The following is a 12,755-nucleotide window of genomic DNA, read 5'->3' as shown; positions in this document are numbered from 1 at the left end:
CGAGGACGGACCAGAGGGGCGATGGTCAGTGGGTGGTCCTGGGCCCAGTAGTTGAGCGAGTAGTGTGCCCCGCGCTGTGGGGGGAGAGGCTGGCTTGTGGGGGGGCAGACGGAGGACGGGGAGGTTTTCCGCCAGGCAGACGGAGGAAGGGTGACGGCGGCGCAGCTGCTCTGGGTGCTACGGCACGCTTTGCAGGCCTTGGATGAGGATCCCAGACGTTTTGGGACGCACTCTTTTCGCATAGGGGCGGCGACGGATGCAGCGCGGAATGGGTGGGGGAAGGAGGAGCTTATGCGCTTGGGGAGGTGGAAGTCAGATTGTTTCAAGACATACTGGCCAGTGTTATAATGATGACCAGAAGGCAGGTAAGTGATAACTCTTCTTTTATGGTCAAACACCACCACAGGATCCAGCCTAATCAGAGGAAGGGTGCAATGGAATGTTGGTGACAGGGAGAGGGAAGAACCAAGGGAGGAGGAAGGAGGGGGGGGGAAAGGAACGTACCAAGTAGGCGATTACAACACATACATTAGGTTGCGGGGGCACGGGATGGAGGAGGAGGCATGAGGTAGTTTTCGTTTTGTTTACATGTGTCTCTTTTCAGGTGCAGTGGCGGGGCCAGACGTGGAAGGACTGTCGATCCTCATTGTAGGACATTCTTTTGTGAAGCGGGCTGAGCACTCTGAATGGGATAGGCACAGGAATCCTAATTTAGGACTGGATACTGGGCTGTTCAGTTGTCGTTGGCATGGAAAGGGGGGCATGAGGTGGCATGAATTAATTCCCATGTTGAATCAAGTGGTCATGGGGGGGATTTGTCCAGATGTCTTGGTCATCCATCTAGGGGAGAATGACTTGGTACAGTGCAAGGGCTTGGCTTTGTTGAAGCAGATGCAGCGGGATTTGAGGGAGATTCGGCGGCAGTGGTCCGGGTGTCATGTGATATGGTCTGAATTCATACCCAGGAGAAGGTGGAGGGGGGCAGAGCGTCCTGTGGCTATAGACAGAGCGCGTAGGAAGATCAATAGGGATATGCGGGTTTATTGCGATAAGGAGGGTTTCGGGAGAATGGAGCACCCGGAATTGCGCTATGCGGCAGTATACTTGTTTAGAGAGGATGGGGTTCATATGTCCCGCTATGGCATGGAGCTGTACATAGTACAGCTAAAGGAGGCATTGGACAAGGCAATAGGGGTGCACAGATACCCGAAGCGTTCGGATTCCTAGGGGGGGGTCGAAGGTTGTCTAGGACACCCTTCGAGTGGCGTTTTTTCCTAGTTCATTTGGTATAAGGTCCGATGGTTACAGTTATGAGAAGAACATAAAAAGTTATCTAGTTAGGTAGGTGTAGAGAAGTTAGGAATGGCCAGTTGTTTATAATTGTTGCAGGGGGGGAAACATCTTAGGGGAGGGGGTGGGGGTAATGTAGGAAGACTTGATTTAGTGAGGTTTAGTTTTGTACGGCACAGGCCAAGGGAATTTGGATGTAAGGTGCACCTGTTTCCAATAAAGCAGCATTTTTCACACCATGAAATGTATCGAAACTCTACATTTTATAGCCAAGTTTCTAACTATACTGGCTAAGTGTCTATTGATTTCACTGCAGTTTGCAAAATAAACCAATAGAAATATTTACAAAATTCATGGTGTGCCCTACGAAGTAGGAGAATATTTCTTGTGTAGCAAATCGTGTATGTGTCTATTTGTTTTTGTGCCTCATATGGAGAATTTGCTATCAGGAATTTTACACAACTAGAATTATCGTGCCAAGAAAAATAACATTAGTTTGCAAAATGATGGGCAATGTCATTACTATGCATCCCTTTTCCTGTTTTGGTTAATAGTCTATAATAGCCCACAAAAAACTATGCTCGAAAAAAGAAACCAGAATTCGTTATATATCAAGAAGTTTATATCATTCTCCAGGTTCCCTCTAATTTATCTGAGCATTGCTCAAGTATTCAATGGTGCCACCACTTTCGTTAGGTTGCTACTTCAATATGTCACAGTGCTGCTAAAATACTTAGGGGCATATTTACAACAAAAGTGACAGAGCGCGGCGTTAGCTATAAAATAGCTAACGCCACGCTCCCTAACTTTAGAAACGCAGTCATGCACCATATTTACAATAATACGGTGCACCCCAGCGTTTCTCCCTGCGCTGGTGTTAAATTCAGCTGCCTACCGCCAACGCAGGCCCCATGGTGCAAGAGTGCCTGCATTGAGGGAATGAATGTTTATACGCAGGAAGGTGTCCCTTCCTGCACATAAACAATCCAGAATGGCGATTTGAGACTCCTATGTGTGCTGCATTGTGCAGCACACATAGAAGTTGCAAATGGTCATTTTTTAAATGATTGTTTATGCGCAGGAAGGGACACCTTCCTGGAGACACATAATAATTTATGGCATTTGCAGTTTCTATGTGTGCTGCACAATGCAGCACACATAGAAACAGCAAAAACAAGGAGAAATTAAACATTTATCCTCGTTTCGCCATGTTAAGACCAGGTTTTACCTGGTCTTAATTTTGGCGCTGCCCCATATTTACTCTACCCTTGTAAATATGGGGCAGCATCAAAATCAATTGGTGTTGCGACAGAACGTCCATCCCAACACCCACTGCCCACCCCTTTCATGCTCAGTATAGCGTGAAAGGGTGCCATATGTACAAGACGGCGTTAAGCCACATTAAGTGGCTTAACGCCGCATTGTAAATAAAGGGAAGCCCCCAGCCGCGGCCAGTGCAGGTAAGATCAGTGGGCAGGCAGGGGGGGGGGGGGGTGGATTTTGACAGACAACGCCGAGAAAAAAATAATTATTTATTTAATTTTTCCTCATCGTCGTTTGTTGCAATCTCCGCCCCACAACTCTTACCTGCACTGCCATGGCTGAAAGCCCCTATCGCCACAGGAACGTCTTTAAAAGTGATGTTCCTGGGGCGATAGGGGCTTTTAAATATCCCCCAAAGTTCAATGTGTGAACCTGTTTTAGATACTAGTAAAATATGCCAGATTTGTGCTCACTGGGGAAGCTGAACCGGAAGACCACTGATTTTCAAACAGGCCAGTGTTTGTTATTATGTCAGTAGGCTGTTCATGTGTTCGGTGACTGGCCAATGTCCTAAGGCTTTTGCATTGGATTACCAGGGGTCCTCATTACCCACAGATTACTGAGTTTGCATCAGATGGTTGAGTTATCCTCTAAGTAACTGAAACTCCCAAGATGTCGGTGCCACTATTGCTTCAGTATTTAAAGAACCATAACAAAAGTAGTTTCCAGATTTTCCCAGAACGATGAGCACCCTGGCCAGGCCAATTTTTCAAATAACCGTGTATGTTAAGCATCAGAGCCAGTCCAGTGTGCACACTACCACAGGATTAAAAGCACCAAAGCAAGACCAGTTGCACAAAATGACATTATGTAAAGTATCATAGTGAAGTCAGAAGCCACAGTGGTCTATTATGTAAGTATCATAGCCAAGATCGATGTTTCATGGAAACCTCTACAGGGTTTAAACCGCCATTGGTGGCTTAAACGCTTTCAAGATTTTCAAGTTAGATACATAATAATGGATTCACTTGGGGAAAGAAAAGTAATTTTTTCACACATAGGCAAATAGGGTCTTAAGAAATAATGTTTGAGGTCCTGAGGAAGGACAGCAAGACCAAAATGCATTGCATTACATAATCATATACTACAAATTATAAATATTGTTGATTCTGGACCAAACACAATGGAGAATAACACTAAGGGCCTCAATACGAGTACAGTCTGACCACCACCACACTGGCGGTCTGCCCGCCGTATTATGAGTGTGGTGGTCAGACCGCCACAAGACCGCTGCATCTGACGGGGTCCAGAATCCGGCGGCGGTGGCGCAACTGTCAGTAGCACAATTATGCTGGTGGTGCCGCTGCCGCACCGCCATACATATTCTGAGTTGCCTGTCCACCGCCCCTTTTATGGCAGCAAGCCTGCCATTAAAAGGGTGGAAGAGAGGCAACTAAGGGGTCCCTAACAGGGCCCTCTGCCACTCCTTGGCCTGGGGTGCATGCAGGGGGATCACATGTTGTGCCCCTCGGAATTGCAACCCCACTCCTGCACGGTGTGGCATGCTCGACATGGTGCATGCCACATGCAGTAACATGCTGCAGGCACTGTCATGGCGGCGGTCTGCATCTTAGGATCTCCTATGAGCCTAACAGGCCACTGCCGTGAGACTACCGCAGCACTGCCCGCCCGCCCTGGATTACACTCTTAATCCAGCAGGCAGGCGCACTATGGGCTTGGCAGTGCTCCTGTAGGTGCGGCAGTGGTGGGCTGACAGGAGGACCACCAAACTCGTAATCAGGCCCTAAGCATATGGATATAGTGAATGAAATACACTTCAAACAGAGTCTAAAATCTGCAGATTTCACTGCTGCCAGTGTGTGGTTCCACCTCAGAGCGCGCACTCGTTTTTGACCATTTTTAAGTTGTCTAAGATTTAACTGGATGTCTTTAGGTTTCCGCACCTAAGACTGCTTAACCCCTTGTGTGCTCATGACGGAACCACGCCGTCATGAGCCACGGGCGGCGTGTGCTCATGACGGCGTGGTTCCGTCATGCTGCGGCCGTTGGCGGGCGCTCCTCCCACGTGGCTCTAATTCCCCGCCTGTGCGGGTGAATTAGAGAGTGGGCAGAGTCGTGACGGAACCACGCCGTCATGAGCACAGCTCGCCCGGCGGTGCCGGACTTCGAAAAGTATTACTTAGCGGCGCAGCTCCAGACCTTCACCCAGGTGATCGCTCGGGAGTTCCGGGGCCCCGAGGATAGGAGGGGTACGGGTATGGCCAGGCATGTTCTCTCCTTCATAGTGATGAGGCAACGATTGGCCTTGCAGGACTTGTCAATGGAGGAGCGGACCGTTCGCCTGTGCTGGAACCGAGCTCACGCCCGGGGACACCAGCGAACACCGTATGCACCCGAAATACCGCTGGGGATGCTAACGGCTTTGCCCCATGGGGGTGATTGGTCGCGCTTGGCGACCTGGGAGGACGCAGGTCTGCAGCTCATCGGTGATCTATATGAGGACGGGACGATCCTGCCATTCCAGGAGCTCATTGATCGCTTCGGGATTCCCCGCGGCGACTTTTTGCTGCACTCGGCCCTTGTTCGAGCGGTCCAGGCGCATTGGCGGTCCGGGCAGGTGGAACCCCCTTTATCCCAGGTGTGCCAATACGTGATGATGTCCGCGGGCACGGTAAGGGCGGTCACTTGCCTTTACGGTAGACTGCTCAACGAGGGGCTGGCTCCCCTCACCACCCTGAGAAACCGATGGGAGGAGGACATTGGCAGGGAGATCCCGGAGACGACCTGGGCTCAGTTGGTGCGGCGAGCCTGGAAGGGCACACGCCACGCCCGCTTTCAATTAGTCCATTATTATGTGCTCCATAGAGCATATTTGACCCCGGTGAAAATCAGGCGATATTTTGCTACGGCATCGGCGGAGTGCCCCAGGTGCCCGGCCCAGGAGGCGGACCTTCTCCACATGCTGTGGGCCTGCCCGGGACTGTCGGCCTATTGGGAGGAAGTGGGGAAGACCCTGGAGGAGACGACGGGGCGATCCCTTTCGTTGGATGCGGCGGTGGGTCTCCTGCACTGGTTCCCTCATACCCCCAAGAATAAAATATCTAGTAAATTCATTGATTTGGGGCTGCTCCTTGCTAAACGGGAGGTGACCAGGAACTGGAAGGCACGGGCCGGCCCGACAGGGAGCCGGTGGCACAGCGAATTTTTGAAGTGGGCAGCAGGGGAGAGCACGCTTAGATACCAGCTAGCTTGGAGGCAGCGTAACGAGAAGGCCGAGGAGACAGCGCTGGAGTGGGAGATGCTAGTGCAGGCCCTTAGGGATTATTGCGCCCCCGGCGACGCCGAACGTGAGGAAGCGGCGCGCCCCGAGTCCCATTAGATGGTTGCACTTCTCAGCTGTATTGGTTTTCCCTATGGGTCCTCTAGAAGATCCGGTTGCGGTCGATACCGCGCGCTGATGGCGGGGGGGGGGAGGGGTTTTCCTGGGATTGGGGTGTTTGGAGGGTGGGGGGTTCTTTTGGAGTTATAGGCTTGTTTAGAAATGCAGATGAAGGACAATGGATCTTCCGGGCCAACCTCGACATCCTCCGGAGCCCCCATTGAATTTCGCCGCCCGACCCCAGGGTTGTGGGCTGAATGGCTGTGTAAGCAACACCCGGAGGGGGATGGAGGGCTGTGTTTCAATGCTTTGGTTTGAGATATAATGTTGGCCGATCATGTAACGATTTACTGATTCCTGCAATAAAAATAATTTAAAAAAAAAAAAAAAAAAAAAAAAAAATGAGCACAGCTCGCCCGTGACTCATGACGGCGTGGTTCCGTCATGAGCATGGCAGCGCCGCGCTCACCCCTCACCCCCCCAGCACTGTGGCGGAATTTGCGCCGTAGCGAAGGGGTTATTAGCTTACATTATGCATTGAATACACAGATGTAGATCAATGAGCAAGGGCAAATTGTGGCATAGACAACATTCTTGGTCTCACATGTGGAGAAGTCATTATGTTTTCATTTGTCATTACCATTTAAGAATTCAGTGCCTTCAATGGTGGAGCTACAGGCTTGGCAGTTTCCACATCTATGATGTCCTAGTATTTGCGGTAAGTTCAAGAATGACCGCAGCGGTTCAGGCCTTTTAGGGGAATCATCCGACGCCCTAATGATACGCTGCCCTATGCTGACATTCTTTTTTAGGGCAAATAATGGGATCTGCAGATCCTTATCAATGTCTTTTATCAAGTGCCAGTTCGGGCGCACAATTTTCTTGAATGAATTTGTGTGTGGAGCAAACGTGGAAACACACACAAGACGAGTCAATGTTTTTTTTACTTTTTTCTCAAGCAGGACTTCATGTGGTGTGAACCACACGCGTTTGCATGAATGCTTGAGTAGAGTCCCCTAAAAGGCCTGAACCGCTACGGTCATTCTTGAACTTACCGCCAATACTAGGACATCATAGATGTGGAAACTGCCAAGCCTGTAGCTCCACCATTGAAGGCACTGAATTCTTAAATGGTAATGACAAATGGAAACATAATGACTTCTCCACATGTAAGACCAAGAACGTTGCCTATGCCATAATTTGCCCTTGCACGTTGATCTACATCTGCAAAAAAACACAAGAAATTAGGCACTGAATTACCCAACACCGATCACGAATTAAGAACAAGGTGACCAACTGGTCGCACATTTTGAAGAGCACAAAAACACAGAAAAGGATTTTCGATGGACAGTCTTAAGCGTGATCAAACCAAGCCTGAGAGGAGGTGACCTGGAAAGGGCACTACTCAAAAGAGAGGCCTACCTCATAATGCGCTTTATTACTGCCATCAGTGGACTGAATGAGATGTCCGAAATTAACAGATTGTGAATTCATATATTCTGAACATTTGAAACGCGTACCTAGTCTAATTTTTTATACCAACTACCAAAATTACAATTCACTTAACATGCCCTGTAACCCATCAATTGGTAATGCGAACAAAACTTCATTAACCAGAATGCTTTGCAACGATCATGTGACTCATCCCATAGGATGCGATCTACAAGTGATACCTTGAGTCAACCAGACCTCTCTTCCGCATTACTGAGATGCCGAAGGAATGAGGTCAGAGAGGGACGCTGCTAGGAATTTAAAGGAATTACCCAGGCAAGTTTCTGTTCACACGCACGGTCATGATACTGATTTAATCCTTGAATGACGTTACATTGCGAAACCAGATCCCACTCCTTCATTAGTTCATTATTTTTCATTGCACAGGAGTAGCGCCCACAGCGTAACAATCACGACGTCCCCCTTCCTCGACTAAGCGCGAGACACTGAACACGCTTCTGTGAGTTGCTTTTCTTTTCCATCTAGAGGATGTTTTTGCTAATCAGAATGCTACCACAAGTGCTCGAATAGGCCATAAAACATAACCTGTTTGCATTGCTTTGACAGGTGTAATACCTATCATGTGACCTGATTTCACTTGTTTCTTCACTCGAGTTTGAAACAGCGTTAGAATTACTGAAAACCACACCAGGGATCGCTAACACAGTTTTCCCAGGAATCACATAAGGCAAGTCCTTTTCTTGACCAGTTTCATTTTAGACAAGGTACGCAGTTCATCCACGCATCATGCCAATGCTGTGGAATAATCATTAAATAAAGTACTTTGTGGCAGCTTTGTTTTTGGAGTGCACCCCCAAAAAATACAGCTTTTTATATTTACTTCTTTCAGAAATCTTTTTGAACGCTGCTGTTCATTTTGCCATTGAATGAGTATCATCTCTTGCACTTACCTTCGCTTGCATGAAAGGTAAGAGTAGACTTGTAAATAGAGCAACTATAAGTAGGACAAGCATAAGTCTAAACCCATACTTACATTACTTTTATATTCTATTACACGGTAGAGTCCGACCTACTCCTGGTCCCGAGGAGAACCCCCAAAGAAAAATAGGGTTCCGAAACGCGTCGACCATATACAGCTAGCCGCAACCATCATCATTTCACTGAGTAATACAGTGTGCAAACAAGGCATTCAGCCTGATTGTAATGTAAATGTCGACTAGCTGTTTATAGTAGGTTTCAGCAATGTAAAGTACAAACAAGTCTGCTCCGCTATTTTTTCCTTTCCAAATTTAGGACTGGTCATTTATGTTGCTAATGTCTTTTTGTTGTATAATTGCCTAATGGTAATAGTATTGTATTGTATTATTGACGTCTTGTTGAATGGTCACATGTATGTCTCTTTTCTATGACATGAGTTTGATGCTTTTTATGTATGTTTCACAAATAATTGTATAAAGAAAAGGTGAAGTAAAGACACCAAACCTACTTTATGATTTAAAAGTGGTTTTCTTGAAATAGATAGAGTTGAACAGTACGTCCAAACAATCTTCTGTTATTAGTTTGATTGGTGGTCTAGTTTGGGCGGGTACATAGGCCCAACCCCCCACTGTTATGAAAAAAAAAGCTATAGAAAGTAGGTATGTTCGTGCTGCAACAATTCTGAAGAATTTGGGATCTCGTCACTAAGGCCAGCATATACAGACCTTCTTCTTGTGCGTTACTCACAGTTATATATGGGGAGCAGAGCACCCAAGGGTTGCAATGTACATATCAACAGATATCATATGTCCTAGCTTATATCTACAGTACATCCCTATTTCTTCCCAAAAATTGCTTAATATTTGAACAATCCCAAACAATATGGGTACATGTACCTCCCTCTTCTGCATTACACCGAAAACATCTATCCTCTATCTGGGAATATACCCTATGCAGAAAGTTATGTGTCCTACATAATAGCCATTTGGTATAAAATTGCATTCTCCTAAAATTGGCGCCTCTTAATAGTGTAGTGTTAAATTTGTTGATCCTTTTCCAGACCACCCTTTACATTTGTAGGCCTTCTTTTATTTGCTATTTATCTTCACCTTTTTCATAGACCTTCGAAATCTTATGCTCATTAGGAATTTGTACCCAGCAACTTATTGATCGCCTTCTAGTCGTTTCTAATAGAGCCTCACTAAGTTCTAATTTTGCGCTAAGTGTGGCTGGATCTATATCTTCAAAAAAGTGCTTAATTTGAATAAAGGACCATTTAAGTACATCTTTAGAATGGTTCAGACCATTCTCTATCTCTGTCCATCTTTTCCAAGAGTCAATAATAAGAAAATCACCCACAAGTTTATATCTATTCTCCTCCCATTTCCTTAATATATTAGATTGGATCAGCCGTTGTTCCCCGACGTGAATGTCAGCCAAACATGTGAAACCATTTACCTGAGGTATTTCGTAATGCTTAAGCAGTTGGGCTTTTTGTTTTAAAAATTACTGGAAGACCTTATAGCTTACTTTTTGGGGGTTCTTCACAAGCCTCAAAGGATCTAAAATGCTATACTCCTTTAGATTCCTTATCATAAAAAAGTTTTCATGCAAAGAGGATTGAGATGATTAAAAAATCTATATGTATTATGTGCAAAATTTGCGTAGTAATATTCCCTCAAATTGGGGAGGGCTAACCCTCCCTCCTCATTTGGATTACTTAAAGTAACTAGTGCTAATCTCTGTATCTCATTGGCCCATATAAAAGATGAGAATAATCCATCTATTTCTTTAAAAAAAAAAAGACATTTGTAATGCATAAGGGATTGCTGAGAATAGAAAATTAAATAATGGAAAAATTGACATTCGTATTAGTGCTCCCCGTCCGATTATTGAAATTGGGAGTTGGTTCCATTTTGCAAATAAACGTTTAACTTTTTGCACCAGGGGAACATATTTTAATGTGTATAATTAATTAACATTTTCAGTCAGAAATATACCTAAATAACTCTTAGGCCTCGAATTGTATAATAACTGGAGTTCTGGAATTAATGTGTGACCCAAACAGTTACAAAGTAAAATTTCCGTCTTAGTATTATTTATTTTGTACTCACCCAGTGCTTGAAATTCCGTAAATATTGCAAACATTTCCCTTTGGATGCTCTCACTAGATTTAAGAGACCGAACGATATTATCGGCATATCATTTTATATTAGACATGCCTTGCAGTGGTGGTATTTGTAGTGCTTTTTGTCTAATGGCTATTGCCAGAGGTTCTATAAATAGGGTAAAAAGAATTTGCGTGTACCTCTATTTACTTTACAGCTTCCTGCATTTCTGGAGTTGATAATTATTTGTGCCGAAGCGTGCTTGTATAGATATTTCACCATATGTATAAACTTTGCCGAAAACCCAAATCTAGCAAGAATTGAAAAGAAGACATTCCCAGGACACCAAATCAAAAGCTTTCTCGGCGTCTAAAAATACCACCTGTGCCTCTATTTTATTCAGGGTAAAGTAGTCCAGAGCTTCAATTAAGAACTTTGTATTTGAGGAGACCTGTCTGCCTGCTATAAAACTGCTTTGGTCATGGTAAATAATTGATCCGACAATCTTATTTAGCCTATTGGCGAGCAGTTTTGTAAAGATTTTATAGTCTGCATTAGGAAGGCTTATAGGCCTATAAGAATTGATGTTTTCCCTGTTTCTATCTTCTTTTTCTTTTTTTATTCGAGAAGCACTGGAAGTCCATAGGTAGTTAGCCAAGGGATAATTTTAAGCTACCAAGGGGAAACGTACAATATGTGTTTTTAGCAATACCCTCAGTGCTATATCTTAATTACATTTTATGGATTGATTATGTTTGTTGAATGATATGTGTCAATCAAAATTGAATATCACAAGCTCTTTATTCTTGTATCCGAGCAATTGTGTAATGACCTCTAAAAATCAAAAAACTATTCCACCAGGGGCATTACTGGTGCTGGGGTTTGGGCAGCCACATTATGTTCTAAGGGATACTAAGGGTCCCTTAATTCATGAAGAGCTGGTCATGGTTGGAATCTGTGGGCGATGGGTGTTTCACCCATATAAACCCGGACCCCCACCACTGGCGTAACGAAACTTGAGGGTGTCCCCCTGCAAAGCAGATGTAGGACCATCCCTCCCCCCGGCTCACCACCTACCACTTTGATTACAGATACAGTGTACTGTGTTGAGGGGGGCCCTTGGAGCTCAAACCCTACCTCCCCCGCACCATGTGGGCTGATGGGGCAAATGTTACGCCGCTGGCCTCCACTAGAAACACTAGCTCCTACTAACCGCTGTTAAATGGATATTTAAGGTTAGGCTAAAGTCAAAGATTTGAAATGAAAGATCTCTAGAACATAGGGGTAGGCAGATGGTTCAAATGTTTCCTGGGAATACAGCGGTCAGCCAAATTCATCAGTACATGAACTTATGGTTCCTGGGACTGTCATTGGTTACTGCGTAAAACCGTTGTAGGTACTGTTCTTCGTTGGAAATAACAAATAGATTTAAAACATCATATAAATAAGTGTCACATGAACAAATAGTAAACTGTAAAAGTTGTTTAAAAAAATGAGCTGCAAAATAAAACAACACGGTAAGATGGCCACCTCATTCAACGTAGGTAATATGGGCATGTGCATGAGAGGCTGGATGTGGAAGGGGTCAGTTATACTATGACCGGGAGCACAAACGTCATGATGGGCAGGGTGGACAGAAGAGTAACATCCAGGACCTCCTCGCCCTGTGAGGAAAAAATACAATCACAACCACAGCAGGTCAGTAGAATTGCCAGCGGTAGGCCAGTAGGAGTGGAGGAAGAAGATGGGGTGGAGGCGCCAGGCAACCTTATGTATGTTAACAACATACAGATCCAATACCTGTTGTATAATAGGCCTAATAATCCAAGCATGGGCAGATAATCCAAACACAAACAGTCTGTGACGCGTGGACCAGGTGTTCCACTGCATGAAGGTGAGCTCCTTGAGAAAAATTCCACAAGATTACACATAATTATGCAAGAAGAGTAATTCTGTATTAAGAGCTATTTCTTAACAAAAAAGCCCCCTCATATCCAAAATGTGCACGAGAATGCCTTTTGCACTAAGAAATAGCGCTTAATGCAGCAGAACACGAATAGCGAGCAACCACTCGCAGTCACTAAATGTGCACTTGTGGTAGGAATTTATCCACCAAATTACTCTTACTAGCATAAGCAGGTGTAATAGCAGTATTATCGGTAATTCTACATCAAAGAGTGACACAGAATTACTGAAATTCTTCCGATTACTCAGTGTAATTAACATTACGCCTGGACCTAAATGGCACCAAGGCCAAGATCTTA

Source organism: Triturus cristatus, chromosome 9 (genome assembly GCF_964204655.1).
Source record: "Triturus cristatus chromosome 9, aTriCri1.1, whole genome shotgun sequence".
NCBI lineage: Eukaryota > Metazoa > Chordata > Amphibia > Caudata > Salamandridae > Triturus > Triturus cristatus.
Note: the sequence above shows the minus strand (reverse complement) of the source record.